Here is a 17095-nt window from a genome sequence, read left to right as displayed (position 1 = left end):
TTTTCTTAAAGAAAAAAGATAAGCAGCTCATCTAATCTTTTTCCAATTCAAAATTAGACAACATATTTTAAAAGTTCACTACTTGAATCCAAAACTAGAAGGAAAAAAAAAAAAATCAAACTCTAGAATAATCTAATTTTCATATTTGAGTCTCCACAAAATCCACTAAAATATAACCCACTTAAATATTTTTAACAAAACAATGAAAAAGTTTTTCGTTTATCTTCATATTTCTCCCTCTAATCTTCCTCTTCTTCTCTGATCAATATGAGTTGCTTTTCTATTGTATTTTATTGATCATTTTACTTCAACATCTTAGATGTTACTTTTTGTATTTTATTTCAATGATTGTACTGTATTTTATACTATTGTCATTAACTTATATATTAAATTTATCTATATTCTAGATTTTTTTTTAAGAAAAAGAAAACGTATATTCAACATATCAGTATCCTAATTTTTTTGAAATTGGTGTATCGTTGTATCCTATTATATTCGTATCTCGTATCTGTATCTATGTCTGTGCTTCATAGATCTCGATGATGTAAAACCATGACAGGTTATTAATTGAATAGGTTTTTCTTTAATTTTTTTTAACCAACTAATTTAGTTTCAGAGTTTGAGGATACAGAACTATGCATTATAAAATTTACATTACAATGTTCCCTAACTATTTTTATACTGCTCCTTAAAGGAGATTTTTCTATATAAAAAAATTTTTAATTATTAGCTTCACGAACCTAAAATGTATGTGCTTAAATACATGGGGACACTATTCTTTTTTGAGGTTAAATATCGGAATAGACCCTTCGAAGCATATACTTTTAAAAAAATGTCATAAATTTTTAGAATATCATCTTCATCAATGACTAAACCATTTAAACTCCAAGTAATATTTTAAATTACCATTCTACCTATTATGGTGTTTTTGTAATTAAATTTCAAAAATTACAAAAAAGAAAAAAATAAATTATACTTTGGGCTATTTTTAAATATAGAAAAACGAACCAAAATATTTACAAAATATAGTAAATTTTAGAACTATCAAAGATAGATGTACTATCAATGTCTATCAGTGACATTAATAGATACCGATAGAAGTCTATTAGTGTCTTTCAACATTTGTCATTGATAGTTCTAAAATTTTACTATATCTTATAAATAGTTTTAATAGTTTTACCATTTGAAATAATTTTCCTTATATTTTTTCTAACGTTTGATTTTTTCCACTAACGATTTTCAATTTTAATATATATATTAAAGTATTTACGTGTACTTTAATAGCAAATGACAAAGGAAAAATAAAAATAATATTTCCTAAAGCTTAGTGTTTTTTATATTAGTAGATATATAAGAATATAAAGAGTGGTAGAGAAAGAAGTGATTGTGAAAAATATAACCTATTTTTTTTTTCTTTTTTCAAATTTTGAATTTTAATTACAAAATTACTACAATGTGCATAACAGTAATTTAGTCTCATTTTCCCCTTAATTTTACAAGAGTAGGTTTTTATTTGTACGTTTTTATATATTTGTTACATTACACATTTATATTCCATAAATTTATGAGATATTAATTAGTACGAGATGTATATTACTGTTTCACTCTAGGATTACATTTCATAAATATGAGTGTACATATTTTCTTTTTGAATGAATATCATTATTGGCTTCGGGGTATGATGAGGGTGCTAAGAAAGTGTAACCTAGTTGAAATGTTCTGATGCACTCCCCGATCCTTCTTCCCTACATTGTTCAAAAGAAAAAAAAAAGATATACGGTATATTTAATAATATGAGGTATATGTTCTTGTTTCGTTCCATATTTATATTTAATAATACGAAATACGCTTGCTTAATCAATGGTACATAGAATATAATATACAGTAACTTAAAAAAAAAACAGTATACAACAATATATATACAAATATCAACAGCTTAAAGAAATAATATACATATATTAAACAATGTTAAAAAGACAAATGTTAATATACAAATGTTGAAAAAAAAAAATGTTAGAATATTTAGATGTAGATGATGAGAAGCTCACGATACACGTGCATAAATTCACAAACAAATAGAAAATGCAACATGCACAGTTTGTATTATTCAACTCATCAACTTGAACTAAACAATTAGAAAATTTAACATGGGCCATTATTGCATTACTCGGCTCATCACCTTAAATTTAGGTGGTTTAACCACATAAACCACAATTTTCTATTTCTTTTCAAAATGTTTATTTTAATGAATAAATTTAATAATGGTAATTGATTGGCATCTATCATCTCTAGGGAATTTTTTTTAGTATTATAGGAGAACATACAATTTCCATCCAAATTTTGATAAATGATATATTATTTTAATCCATAGATCACACACAATCCATAGATCACACGCAAATAAGTTTCAAAATCTTTCTTCTTTGACAGTAGTATGAAAAATGGGGAATTTTTAAAAATAAAAAATAAGAGAAATTATTTGCCCAAAATAACAAAATTTAACATTCTTTGATAGAGACTGATAGAAATTTATCAATATATATATCAGTGATAGGAATGGATAGAAGTATATCATTGACACTATGTGATAAACGCTGATAAAGTCTATCAGTGTTTATCAATATTTTTTTTTGTGACTCCTGTGAATAGTTTGACATTTTTTTTCCTATATGTGAAAATTTGTCATGAAAAATTATAGGACTAAATATTTCCGGTTTAATTTTAAGTTTTCTAGTTAATAGACAGATTAAATTTAAAAATATTTTCAAGATTAATTATTAAACATAAAGTTAAATTTAAAATCTAATATTGCTTAAAAAAAAATAAAGTCTAATATAACATTCCATTTTTATTTGTAAATACTACTACAGAAATTGAATTACTTGACGTTTTTCCAATGTCAAGTAAAGGGTATACTTGACGCTTATAAAAACATCGAGTATTCGATTGTCAAGTATAGTGTGATACTTGACTCCGAAAAAACGCTAAGACAAATGTTTTTTGATACAATTTTGATGTTAAGAAAGATAATACAATTGTCATTGGTGGTGTGTCAAGTTTATTGATTCTTGACCTTGATTAGTAGCATATATGATAACTCTTGATGGTTTTTATTTGTCAAGTATATGTCTTTTTTTTTTTTTAATAAATTAAATGCCCCAATTGATATTCTCATTTTCTGCCTTGTATTCCAACAATATAATATATCAACTAAATAAACATTATACATTTAAGATCTATCAATGCAATATTTTTACTAAAATTTCCATATGTTCAACTATGACCTTTCATATGAACACTCCTCACAAATTACAACAATATTTCTCTTTCACATGTACATGCACAAAATAAATTCTCAACTATTGCTTTTATATATAAAACTCAACGTTCAACAAACACAAAAGTGACAAATGGTTTAATAAGTAACTTCACAACAAAGTACATTATTTAATCTATACATTGAACTTTGAAGTCTAAAGATCGAGAACTAAAGGTCAAACAAACCATGTTTAAGTAAGTCAACCTGCAAAATAGAATAAATGATGATAACATCAAATTTTAAAAAAATATAAATATATGTTAAGATACAACAATAACAAAAAGTTACGCACAAGGAAAAATGTACATGATTGGCTTACTTAAAGTTAGGGACTTACTGGGATTTCATGCATTCTCTTTTGACCATATCCAGCCTCAGGAGGAACAATTACCTTTCGCTGCAAAACAAAGGAAGATCGGAGAGATTTGAGAAAATATAATAAAGAGGAAGAAAATTATCAACAAATCAAGCATATGCTAAAAATTAAAATAGAAGAATGCAGACACATTTCCTCCAACTTTCACAACTTTCACAACTTATCTTATCAAGAGCTTCTTATACTTGACATGAAAAACGTGTCAAACAAGATCTTATATTATTTGACACGAAAAATTTGTTAAGTAATGATTTGCGTGAAAATATCCGAAATATTCCGTAAATCTCTGCCTTTTTAACCATTTTACTTGACATTTTCTTTTCTAGAAGATCATTACTTGACCTTTTTTCCAAAGAAACGTCAAGTAATTAAAAACTATGAGTGTTAAGTAATGTAGATTTTGTAGTAGTGAAAAGACCTATATTTGATACAAAATTGATGTATTAGAGATCTATTAGACATAAAAATTGAAAACTCAATGACCTATTAGATTTTTTTTTTTTTAAAAATAAATTAGAGACTATATATAGTCATAAATTTAAAAGTTCATATGTTATACTTATGATTTTATATAAATTTGTCTTTATGTATATGACATAAAATTTTGGATCTACCCATATTAACGGGTGTAATTTATAGGTTCGGTTCATAATTAGTAATATAAATATAGGCAAGTATTTGACTATGCGGCATTTGATGGATGAACTCAAAACATTAGCATTAATTTTTTTTTTTAATTAAATAGAGCGATAAAGGTTGTTATTATTGTTATTATTCTGAATGTGAACGTGAAATTTGAAGCTTGAACTCTCTCCAAAGTTTTTGCTAGTGCTCTTAGAAAAAATGAAAGAAAAAGAAAAGAAAAATACTAATGTATCTCAAGCAATATTGATAAAAATACTTATGTATCTCAAACAATATTGATATTTGTACATCCTATCAAATTATTAGATCATAATTTATCACATAACAATTTCTTATTTCTTCTTCTTTTAAAAGATATATCAATTCATTTTTATATGTGTGTGATAATAATATGATGCATAAAGATGATTGCATCTTGAATATATATGAGTATTGCTAAAAAGAAAAATGGTTGAATCAGAAAGAAAGATATAAAACAAATAGGAGGGGGCAGTTCCGTAATCTTGAAGCTCCCAACTAGTATATAAAGACCTTTGATGGAAGAACTAAACTCACACCAATAGCAAATACAAAATTTGCATTCTCTTCATCGAAAATGAAAAGAATAACAATGTTGAAATCTCAAGGCCTTGGGTCTTCAACAAGAGTGGCTCCGGCAACTCTCTGCCATATGCGGAGGTCGTTGGGATGTTGCAGCATCGACGGCGGTGCTTTGGTTCCTTACCAGAATAATAATAATCTCCAAAAGCAGCTGCGGGGGATTAAGATCAAGAATAATAATGGAGGTTTGAGACTAACGTCTAGGGGTGGAATAGCCAAAGCAGCCTTAGCCACGGCCACGGAACCCACCACTAGTGTCACTACAAAAGTTACTGTGAAGAAGATCACAGGAGAAATCACTTCATCCAAAATTTTAAAAGAAAACCAAGCCCCTCAAAAGTTGCTCCAGCTTGGGTTTGCCAGCATCCTCCTCGACCCTAGTAAGTTTCTCTTCCTTACACATTTAATTAATTATCTAAACAAAAACTATACTCTTTTATTTTATAATAATGTGAAACCTTTTTTAACCTTCATACGTACAAACACATCACTTGTTTTGTTTCCAAACCAGTAGTATTTGCTCATTTTCGGGTGTTTTTCGGCGGTGTTAACCTAAAACAAGACGGATCAAAAGACTAAGAGTGTGTTAGGAATACATTTTCAAGTGTTTAATTTAAAAAACAAGTCATTTTGAAAGAAATTGAAGTGTTTGACAACCACTCAAAATAACTTTTCAGGTGTATTTTAATTTATTTTTATCAAAAGTATTTAAATAAAAATGATTTCTTGAAAAAACTTTTTTTTCTCACGTCAATCCAAACGGGCTCTAAAATTTATCATTTAAACTTTGTTTTATCAATAAACACACATCTCACTCTCTCACTCTCACAAATGAGGTCATAAATGGCAATTTTTTTTCCAAGTAACTTTTAATAAAATATAAATATTGGGATTTAATTGGTTTGTATATATAGAGTTAATTAAAACTCATAAAGATAAAATACGATTTTGGTCTAAGCCAAGTCTTTCTATTTTAGTCAATGTATTTCTAATACATTTTAAAATTAGATTGCGTTTGAAAAAAGTTTATTAAGTTTTTAAAAAGTATTTTTAGTGCAACAATATATATATAATGTTTGAAAACGTATGATAGACACTCACAAATAAATAACTAACGAATGTCTATTTGAAAAGATACATACTAAATAGATTAAATTGAAAGTATTTGTATTTATATTTTATATTTTTTATTTTTTTAGGAAAAGTTGGCAGGGCTAATGATATGGTTGATTGAAAGCATAGAACTAGATAGACATTCAAAATTATAAATACTAAACGGATTAAGTCTCATATTATAGGAATAAAATGTGGTATTTTAACTAATTACGTACATGGTACAACTGAACAAAAAAAAAAAAAAAAGCAAACATAAAAATACTTTAATATATGTTTTAATAAAAACTTAAATTAAAAAAAAAACATTTGATTAGATTCACGTACATTAAAAATGGTTGATTATATCATCATCATTTAGGGTTAAGTTTGTGTGGAAGGAAATTTTTTTTAATTGTATTATCTTTATCATCAATAGAAAGTTAGTGTTGTAGTTGGGGTGGATGAGGTGTTTGTTTAGAAAGAAAGAAAAAAAAATCCCAAGACATCCAAAATTTCAATTTTATGTTAAATAGATAACCAATTTTTTTGGTATTTTTATTTTGAAATAAATTTATCGTTGTAATTTTTGTCCTCTAAAATTGCCAACTATCAAACACCAATACAACAAATTCTCACAAAAATACTGGTATATACGAATTGAAATGGATTGGGTTAGAGCATTTTTTTTTTAACCAACCCAAAAATTCGGATTGGGTAAATCCACAACCCCGTCGGTTCTATACAAGGGGTCAACCCAACCCAATCCAACCCTATTTCGAGTTGGATCGGATAGGGTCACCGAATTAGATCTTTTTAAAAAACTTACCATCCTTTTTATTACCTTTAATAAGTTTGAATCTTTGTGTGTTGCTTGAAAAAATTAATAAAAAAATTATTTTGAATAGGCTCAATTGTAGGTGTACCTTCAATTTTTATATACATATAAACTAACATAAATATACTAAATTACTTGTTAAAAACATAAAAAATGTCTTTAAATTAAATAAAGAAATATATTTCTTTGATATGCTAACCTATTAAAATATATTAATTATACACATCCATACTTCTAAATTAACAGGGCCAAATAAAATAAATAATGGAGTAATTGATTTTTGTACCATTTAGATGGTTAAATTTGGCCACAACCTTTTTAATATTTTATAAGGAAATAAACATTTATACTTGATTCTAAATAGTGAATAAGAAAGTTGGTTTTATACTTGTTTGATGGAATAAGGAATTGGATCAGAGAAACCCCCAATTACGGTTCAAGCAAAATTGATACATGAGGGTGTAGTAGAAGAAATTTATGAGGCAAAATTGGAGGTTCCCTCAGATTTTGGGGAGATTGGGGCCATCATTGTTGAGAATTACAATGAAAATGAGATGTATGTCAAAGAGGTTGACCTCCATGGCTTTACTTCTGGTCCACTCACCATCTCTTGCAACTCATGAGTTCAACCCAAGACTTTGGATCCCACGTAGAGTAGAGTCTTCTTCACCAACAAGGTCATGCTCAACCCTTTTTTTTTTTTTCCTCTTATTACCTTCCAAATTTTAACTCAAAATGTTTATTTGTTTTTCACTTTGCTGGGCTCGACACAGTCATACTTGCCATCGCAGACTCTTGCTGGACTTATATCCATGAGGGAAACAGAGTTGGTGAATTTGCAAGGTAATGGTACTGGAGAGCCTCAGAGTTATGACAGAATATATGATTATGATGTGTACAATAACCTTGGAGATCCTGAAAAGAGTGACGATCTCAAAAGGCTCGTTCTTGGTGGCTCTGACCGCCCTTACCCTAGACGTTGTAGAACCGGTCATCCACCTTGTCCAAAAGGTCTCTATTTCCTCCTTTATAACTGGCCACCTTTATCCTAAAGTAAGTTTGTAGGTTTTAATTTTTATGTAATAATCATGTAGATCCACAATCTGAGCAAAAGGCATCAGGAAGTATATATGTTCCTCGAGATGAGACGTTCTCTGATATAAAGCAGACACAATTCAATGCAACTACTGTGTTGGATGTATTAAGAACGATTATACCCAATCTTCAAGTACATTTCGATAAAAACGCCGGATTCCCCAACTTCAAGGCAATTGATGCACTTTTAAATGTTGATGGCTTCAACTTGTCCTCTCTTGAATCCACTACCTCTTTCAAAGATCTTTTACCTTGGATTTTTAAACTCATCTCTGAGACTGGAGAATTTCTCTTCTGCTTTCAGTCTCCTGAACATATGGACAGTAAGCACATCATCTTTTATCTCCTCCCTATTTTTCTACTTCTTAATACTCTCTTTCTCTTTATTTTAACTTTTCTTTATGTTCATTAAATAAATATGGAATAAGTTCTTTTGGTTGAGTGATGAAGAATTTGCAAGCTCTTGCTGGTCTTAACCCATACAACACTCAGTTGGTCACGGTATGAATGAACTAACAATCATACTTATTGAATTCATAATTGATACTCATACTTCAATAATATTGTAAGAGTGGTCAATAACTAGCCAACTCGACCCTAATATCTATGGTCCTCCCGAGTCTGCATTCAACACCTTAATGATCAATCGCGAAATTAGCTCTATGACAGTTAAAGAGGTGTGTGTTCTTGTAACGACCGAATCCTTACATACTGTGGTCCGATCGCTACGACATGCATGCTTAGACTTTTCTATTATGAGATGAGTTTTGGACAAAAATCTCAAAAGAACATATCAAAGATTTTATTAATTAGGTAGAAAACTATATAAAAATTTTATTTTACAAAACACCAGGATCCATAAAACACTAGCGTAGTGATACAAAAATGCATATGCCTATAATAGTGAGTTTGATGGTTGGCCATTTGAGCGACGTCCAGTTCTACCACCTACGTTGTGTCCTTACCTAGAAAGTCTGTAAAAATAGGATGAGTATATAATATACCCAGTAAGTAGTTCTCACATAAGGTAGTGACCAAATGCACAATTACATGCAACATGTCCTGAAAACATATGATTGGGACCGAAAACATATAATAACATGTGGTGGTTGATTATGCTTCTAACGTAAATTTCTCTGCCCTGATAGGAAGATGAGGACTTAGGCGGAAACTAGCTCATCTGATGATTAGCGGGTTATGCAGTCAGTAGGGCCAGAGTCGCATCCCACATCACTAACGTAAATTTCTCTACTCTGATAGAAAGATGAGAACTTAGGCGGAAACTAGCCCATCTGATGATTAGCGGGTTATGCAGTCAGTGGGGCCAGAGTCGCATCCAACATCAATCATTAACATAAACGTAAGATTGGACTAGAGGGGTGTAACCATACATACCTTGTTAGTCCCTAGCATAATCTTGACATAGAATTGGGTCTAGAGGGGTGCAACCATACATGCCCTGCCAGCCCTAGAAGCATAACCTTTATCTAATTAAAATTTAATCTTATGAACAAACATAATGCATGAGGCCCTTGTCGATAAACGTATTTTAAACATGTAATGCAACATAACAATAACATAATTATGCAACATATTAAAGGTACACTACCATGAAACACTGGTGAGATAACTACTTACCTTGACTGCGATCCTAGTTATTCCTTATTATTCCTTATGGTTTGATCAGTAGAGCTTTCCCTCTTAAACTAGAAGGAAATTTGGGCAACACCTCACCCGAGCTTTATCTCTTCTAATCTCACAGAACTTCCTCACTCACACTTACTCTTTCACACGATTCTTTGTTACTGAGATTTCTTTGAGAATGGGTTAAATATTCTGGCAAAGGGTCCTATTTATAGTGGTTTTCGGCTCTTCTTAGTGTGACAACTCATCCTAAAAATGGCTTCTTTAAAATTACTTAGGTTTAAGAATTTCTCTTAATAAGACACCTAATTTTGGCTAACGTTTGCCCTTACGTCTTCAACCTTTGTTTGTATTCAATTTTAGGGTTCTTCATATATAATCTATAAGATCATGGCCAAATTCAACGCATAATCCACGCTTCTGTCCAAATCTCGCTCTCTTTGTTCTCAGAATCTCGCTCTCTCCAGCTTTCTCGCTGGTTTGGCTCTCATGACTCTCGCTCTCGCTCTCGCTCTCACTGGTCTCGATCTTGCTCCCGCTCTCGCTCCTGCTCTCACTCTCACTCTCGCTCCCGCTCCCGCTCTCTCCCACTGTCTCGCTGAGAATCTCGCTCTCTTTACTCTTGCTCTCTCCAATTTTCTCTCCAATATCACTAGTTTTTACACGTGGTTGTCTTCACTGCTTGTGGATTCCACTTCCCCTTTTTAACTCTTTCAAATTTTAGGAGTATATGGGCAATTAATTCATCTCCAATTCTTCCAATGAGCAGTACCCAAACAAAAGTTATCTACTGCTCTTTGTCTCCTGAATTAGCTAGTGTCCAACTTCTAATTAATTCTTACTGATTCTGCCCCCTTATTCATTATTTTTGGATAATTAATAAATTTCTTATTTTTTTCAAATTCTAAATTTCCACCCGACTTTCCTATTAAATTTATATTTTCATTCTTAATTATATATTTTATTTGTTTTCCTGCTTTCTAAATTAGGGTTAGGGTATTACATTTACCACCCCTTTAAATAAAATTTTGTCCTGCTTAACATTTGACATTTAATTTCCTGTAGTGTATGCGTACAAATTTGGGTTGCTACAGTTCTCATCTCAATTCATATTAATTCATAGCCATACAACCAACGGTGGCATTTGTACTAATATCTTGTCAAATAATTCATAAATGGGATTCAAGCAACTCACAAGAAAAAGTTGTTTATTTTGGATTACCATGACCTAGAAGAAGTGAGAGCCCAAAAAGGAACAACCCTTTATGGATCAAGAACATTGTTCTTTCTAGATGATGATGAAACACTTAGGCCACTAGCTATTGAGCTCACACGACCACCCATGGATGGAAAGCCTCAATGGAAAAGAGTTTATAGACCCAACGTAAAACCCACTAGCCTCTGGCTTTGGAGATTTGCCAAAGCTCATGTTCTTGCCCATGACGCTGGTTATCACCAACTTATCAGTCATTGGTTGAGGACTCACTGTGCCGTAGAGCCTTATGCTATAGCCACAAACAGACAATTGAGTGCAATGCACCCTATCTATAGACTTCTACATCCTCATTTTAGGTACACTTTGGAGATCAATGCAAATGCGCGCAGTGTTCTTATCAATGCAGGTGGAATAATTGAGAGCACATTCTCACCTTTTAAATATTGCATGGAGTTCATTTCTACAGCATATGATCTTCAATGGCAGTTTGACTTGCAAGCTTTACCAGCTGACCTAATTCACAGGTAAAATTAAAGGTTTTTTATTTGACTTTTTATTTAACATGATACCATAGTAAGAGGTCTCATATCCGAACTCTTGTAATATCATTTTCCCTATTAATATACAAAGGTGACCTTTTTCATGGAATGGTTGGTAGAGGATTGGTGGAAGAGGATCCAACTGCTTCACATGGTCTAAAATTACATATTAAAGATTATCCTTATGCTAATGATGGTTTGATTTTATGGGATGCTCTAAAACAATGGGTGACAGAGTATGTGAATTATTATTATCCATCTCCAAACCTTGTAACATCTGACACAGAGCTTCAAGCATGGTGGACTGAGATCAGAATAGTGGGACATGCAGACAAACAAGACAAACCATGGTGGCCACTTCTCAACACTCCTTAAGATCTAATAGACATAGTGACAAACATTGATTGGGTGGCATCAGTGCACCATGCAGCTGTGAACTTTGGACAATATGCATATTCGGGGTATTTCCCAAACAGGCCAAGCATAACAAGAACTAACATGCCTATAGAAGATTATAACCCTGCACTTTGGAAAAGCTTTTTGGAAAAGCATGCAGAGTTGCTTCTAAATGCATTCCCTTCACAATATCAAGCAACACAGGTAATGTTTACATTGGATGTGCTATCAAGTCACTCTCCAGATGAAGAGTATCTTGGAAAGAATATGGAACCATCGTGGAATGATAATCCTATAATAAAGGCAGCATTTGAAAGGTTTAGTGCAAAGATGAAAGAATTAGAGTTGATAATTGATAATAGGAATGTTGATTCCAACTTGAAGAATAGAACTAGAGCTGGGGTTACTCCTTATGAACTTTTGAAGCCATTTTCAGGGCCTGGAGTGACTGGGAAAGGAGTTCCATATAGTATTTATATTTAATCAATGAAGGAGGTAAAAATTAAGTACTGAAAGCTTTGAAATACTGAAATCTATATATATGTATCAGACATTAGTCTGTGATGTATTCTATCAAAATTCAAAATAAATGCTTTGTTGTTGTTTTAAGAAATCAAACCTATCTCATTGATATGCCATAACCATGTGCATGCGAAAAAATTAAAATTTAATAATTATAGGTCAACTTTAGTTATTACATCTAAAGTACCATAATTTAGAATTTATTTATCAAATACTAACCAACTTGTTGAACTATAAAGTTTGAAATTTACCAAACATTAATAAACTTCATATTATAGTTGATTTTACTAGAAACTTAGTGACCAACAATTATTCTAGAGCTACAACAACACCACATGAAACTTAAAACTTATTTATTACTACTTTCTTAGAATGTCAAAAGCCCTATTTTGTCAAATTTCTAAAATACCATTTATTTTGGCCCTCATATTTTGAAATTTATTTAATTTTAGTCTCTATATTTTCAACTATCCATTTTTATTTCCACACACTTTCAATAAATCTTAAATTTAGTCCATCAAAGTTAAAACTTACTGAAATTGATTAAATAGTAATAATTATATTAATTTTCAAACAAAGAAACACAATGTGTAAATATATTTTCAAAATTTATAATTTTATAGTAAGCATATATGATTATGATGTGTACAATGACCTTGATGATCCCGAAAAAGGTCATCACGACCAATTCTTGGTGGTAAACAATTTCCTTATCCTCGACGTCGTATGACTAGACGACCTCCTACTCCTTTAGGTTTTCTTTTCCACTTTTCCTTCTACATATGTTTCTATTTTTTTAATAAGGCAAAAAAATGGGAAATACTAAGAAGTTTAGGGCAAAGGACAGAGAGCACCTTTTAGGAGATGATGAAATATTTTACTGAGTGAGTATTCCATTCCATATACAGAAGGTTAAATAGTACAAAGGAGGATAGGTGAAAATATTCCTACCTTATGAGTAGGCGCCACATGGCATATACAAAGAATAAAAAAAAAAACAGACAATTCTAACAAACTAAAGGACACCGTTTCACAATGAGCAACAATAGTTTTTACAATTTAGGATATAAATTAGGCTTCTGTTTCAAAATCCCCTCTCAAACACTGGTTATGAGATTACCCTGAGTTTGGACCGCAATTCACAAAATCGGTGCTCAGATAGAGGCTTCGTTAAGCCATCAGTAAGCTGGTCTAAGGAAGAAACATACCGTACTTCCAATTCTTTGGCCAGAACTTTGTCACGAATAAAATGAATGCCCAATTCAACATTTTTACTACTAGAGTGACAGACCGGATTAGCTGCAAGAGATAAGGCACTCATATTACCGCACTAGATGATGGAAGGAGCCGAAGGATGAAGGGATAACTCTCAAAGGAAAGATTGTATCTAGCTCACATCAACAGTAGCGTAGGCAAGACCCTATATTCTGATTCAGTGTTGGAGCAGGCAACATGTTGTTTCTTCGAGCTCCATGAGACAAGAGAGTTTCCTAGGAAAACACAATGGGTAGCGATGGACTTGCAATCATCGACATTACATGCACAATCTACATCACTATAGATGACCTGAGATCATTAGGTTTGGAAAGAAACAACTCATGATGTAGAGTCCCTTTAAGTACTGAAGGATTTGTTTAATTACTTGCCATTAGGTGGATTTATGAACTAATTAAATTGGTTGAGACGATTGAAAATAAAGGAAATTTCTGGACAAATGTGAGTGAGGTATTGAAGAGCTTTGATAACACTCCGATATAAAGTTGGATTGGTCATGGGAACACCATCATAAATAAACAAGTGCTTACTAGTGATAGCCGGGTAGGAGCTAGTTTTAAATGAGACAAGTCAGCCCTATCAAGAAGATGAATAATATATTTTGATTGAGTGAGATAGATACCATCACTTGTTCAGTTTACTTTAACAACTAAGTAGAAATGAAGAGGTCCCATGTCTTTCAAGGCAAATGAGCTATGTAGTTGCTGAACAAAGGAATCAATCCACGTGCTTGGCATTCCAGTGACCAATATATCATCAACATAGATGAATACAAGAGCAAGAAACATTGTGGTTTTAATAAAGAAGAGGGACGAGTCAGCTTTGGAGTTTGTAAAGCCCCACCGGATCAGTGTAGCTTTCAATTTGTCAAACCAAAGTCTTGGTGCCTGTTTCAACCTGTAAATACCCTTGTGTAACTTACACACATGTGTAGGATGGGAAGAGCTAACAAAGCCCTCTGATTGTTTCATATACACATATTCAGTGAGGACTCCATTGAGAAAGACATTGATCACTTCTAGTTGCTGAATCGCCCAATCTTTGGCAGCTGCAAGGGTAAGGATAATCCGAATAGCTGGGGCTTTGACAACATGACTGAATGTCTCATGGAAATCAACCCTTGGAATTTGGTGAAAACCCTTGGCAACGAGTCGAGCCTTACAACGTTAGAAACTGCCATATGGATTTTTCTTGATCTTGAACACCCATTTATGGCCCATAAGATTGACATTAGGTGGAAGGGGAACGCGCAACCATATGTGGTTGGTTGTTAAAGCAGTCGTTTCCTCGACCACAACTTGCTTCTAAGTAGATGACTGTCAAGCTTCAGGCACATTTCGAGGTTCAGTTGTGGATGGAGTGGCAGCAGAGGGGAAGTAGCATTAGTAGGTGAGGATAGAAGGTGCCATCTTTCGCACGGTGCAGAGGATGAACAAGTAGTGTGAGAGCTAGCATTGAATATGAATATGCCATCTTTCGCACGGGTCTGCATAGGATGAACAGGTAGTGTGGGAGCTAGCATTGTAGGAGGAATGAGAGCCCCATGATTAGTTGGTGAAGCCTATTCATTTACCACATGATAATAGGGGAAGTAGCATTAGTAGGTAAGGATAGAAGGTGGTCCGTGATAGGAGTGCAAGTAGGCTGATTTATTGGGCTAGATGGTGTTGTGCGAACCTCTGAAGGGGTGGCAGGGCTGAAAGGAAGAGTGATACACAGGGGGAAGGTGTTGATGGCAACATAGGCTTAGAGGTAGGTGAAGGAAAAGGCAACCAGGTCATAATCGTGTCATTGAGATGATGTTTAGAAGGTGAAGTGGTGAGAAATCATGTTTAAAGGGGAAGTACTCTTTATTAACGACAACATGACACAAAATGTAAAGGCGACCACTTGAACTAAGGCACCTATACCCTTTGTGAACTTCACTGTAGCCGAGAAAGACATACTTGGTGCTGTGGAACTTAAACTTGTGAGATTGATAAAGGCAAAGACAGGGGTAGCAAGTTGAGGGATCAAATCTCGAAGCAAAAGCATTGTGAATGTCTTGCATCCTGCAATTCGATTTTTACATAAACAAATTCAGTATACTAAAACAAAATATAAACATGTAATATAGAATGTTTTAGGAAAAAAGGTTAGAACCATTCTTACCATTATAGATGCCCGTGTTTCATGAACGATCCTCTTTAAGTTCCAACGAACAGCTCCTCCAACGATCTTGATCATGAACAATTTCTTGAACAATCTCGAACCCTACCACGAAAGTAACCTTGTTATTCTCTAGGATTCTAATAGATGGATAGGTGGTATCCAACTATTGGGAGAAGCAGAGGAGAAAATGGTTTTGGAAAGTAGAGAGAATTCTCTTTGTTGCTTAGGAAAAATTTTGCACAATAACATTTGTGTGTTGTGCATTGTCAGTGTATCCCAAAGAGGTCATAAAGAGGTCTTTATATAGAGAAGAACCAAATATTTTTCCTAATTCTTTTACTGTTTCCCTTGTGCAAAATTAATTAATTAAATAACACTTATATAATTAATTATACCAACTAATTAAATAATACTTATTTAATTAATTAGCACAATTAAATAATACCTATTTAATTTAATTTGCACATTAATTAATAACTATTTATACATTAAATCCAATCTAATGTATATACATATTTAATTATCATAAACATCGTATGTATATGTGCAATACCATTCTATTAATTAATTCTTTGTGTTAAGTTGTATGTCTTAAAACCCACAGTTTGTAAAATTAAACATATTCCATTGGCAATAAGAAGTTATTGAGTTTTATTCAATAGAACTGTTATTGAATATGTAAATTGCTCTTGTAAAAACTAAATCCAATAAACTAAGATCTATGGCTACTACATGAGTACTTGAACTTTATGTGGAGATATAAGAGTGAATTAAGTTTGAGTAGATAGCCAAAACGGTCTATAGTATATGGATAAGAGTAGGGTACCTTATTGGGGACACTATTGGATGCGGCTCACTTTGTATTTAGTACAAACGATGTAATCTTGAATCGTTAATGTGGTGACATGCGAATGGGAGCATCATATGCAAAGAGTTTGTATAAGATCAGACCAAGAAATAAGTCACTCTTACTTTATAACATTATTTACCGTATAAGACCGACTATTTCAAAACGATAACCTAGGTAACTTAACCTTAATCCTGAGCTAACTATGAACTCCTGTTTATTCGAGATTATCCTTATATTTGCATGGGTGAGGATTGGCTCAACAACGCTGACTTAATAAGCCCCCTATTTTAGGAGTAAGATTGGGTAGATAGTTGGGGACATAGGGTGCAAGACGGAATTTACTCCCTGCTTTTAGGGTTAGTAGAGAGGTCATTCCCTTAAGTACTGACTCCGAGTTTTGAACAAAGGGCTTCACCCTTTCATAGGTTGGAGAGGGATTCGGTTTGGTGATTAGATCATAAACCAATTGTTCATTAGAGAATCAACGGGACTTAAGGAGTAGGATGTAATATTGGAGGTAAAACAACTTTTGACCCA

At 32.5% G+C, this 17095-nt stretch overlaps 1 pseudogene; it reads left to right on the top strand.

The window, feature by feature from the left end:
• Window positions 1–4950: 4950 nt before the first annotated feature.
• Window positions 4951–12243, top strand: LOC120088868 (annotated as a pseudogene).
• Window positions 12244–17095: the final 4852 nt, after the last annotated feature.

This window comes from Benincasa hispida, chromosome 10, assembly GCF_009727055.1.
Source record: "Benincasa hispida cultivar B227 chromosome 10, ASM972705v1, whole genome shotgun sequence".
NCBI lineage: Eukaryota > Viridiplantae > Streptophyta > Magnoliopsida > Cucurbitales > Cucurbitaceae > Benincasa > Benincasa hispida.
This window is presented reverse-complemented; position numbering and strand designations above follow the sequence as displayed.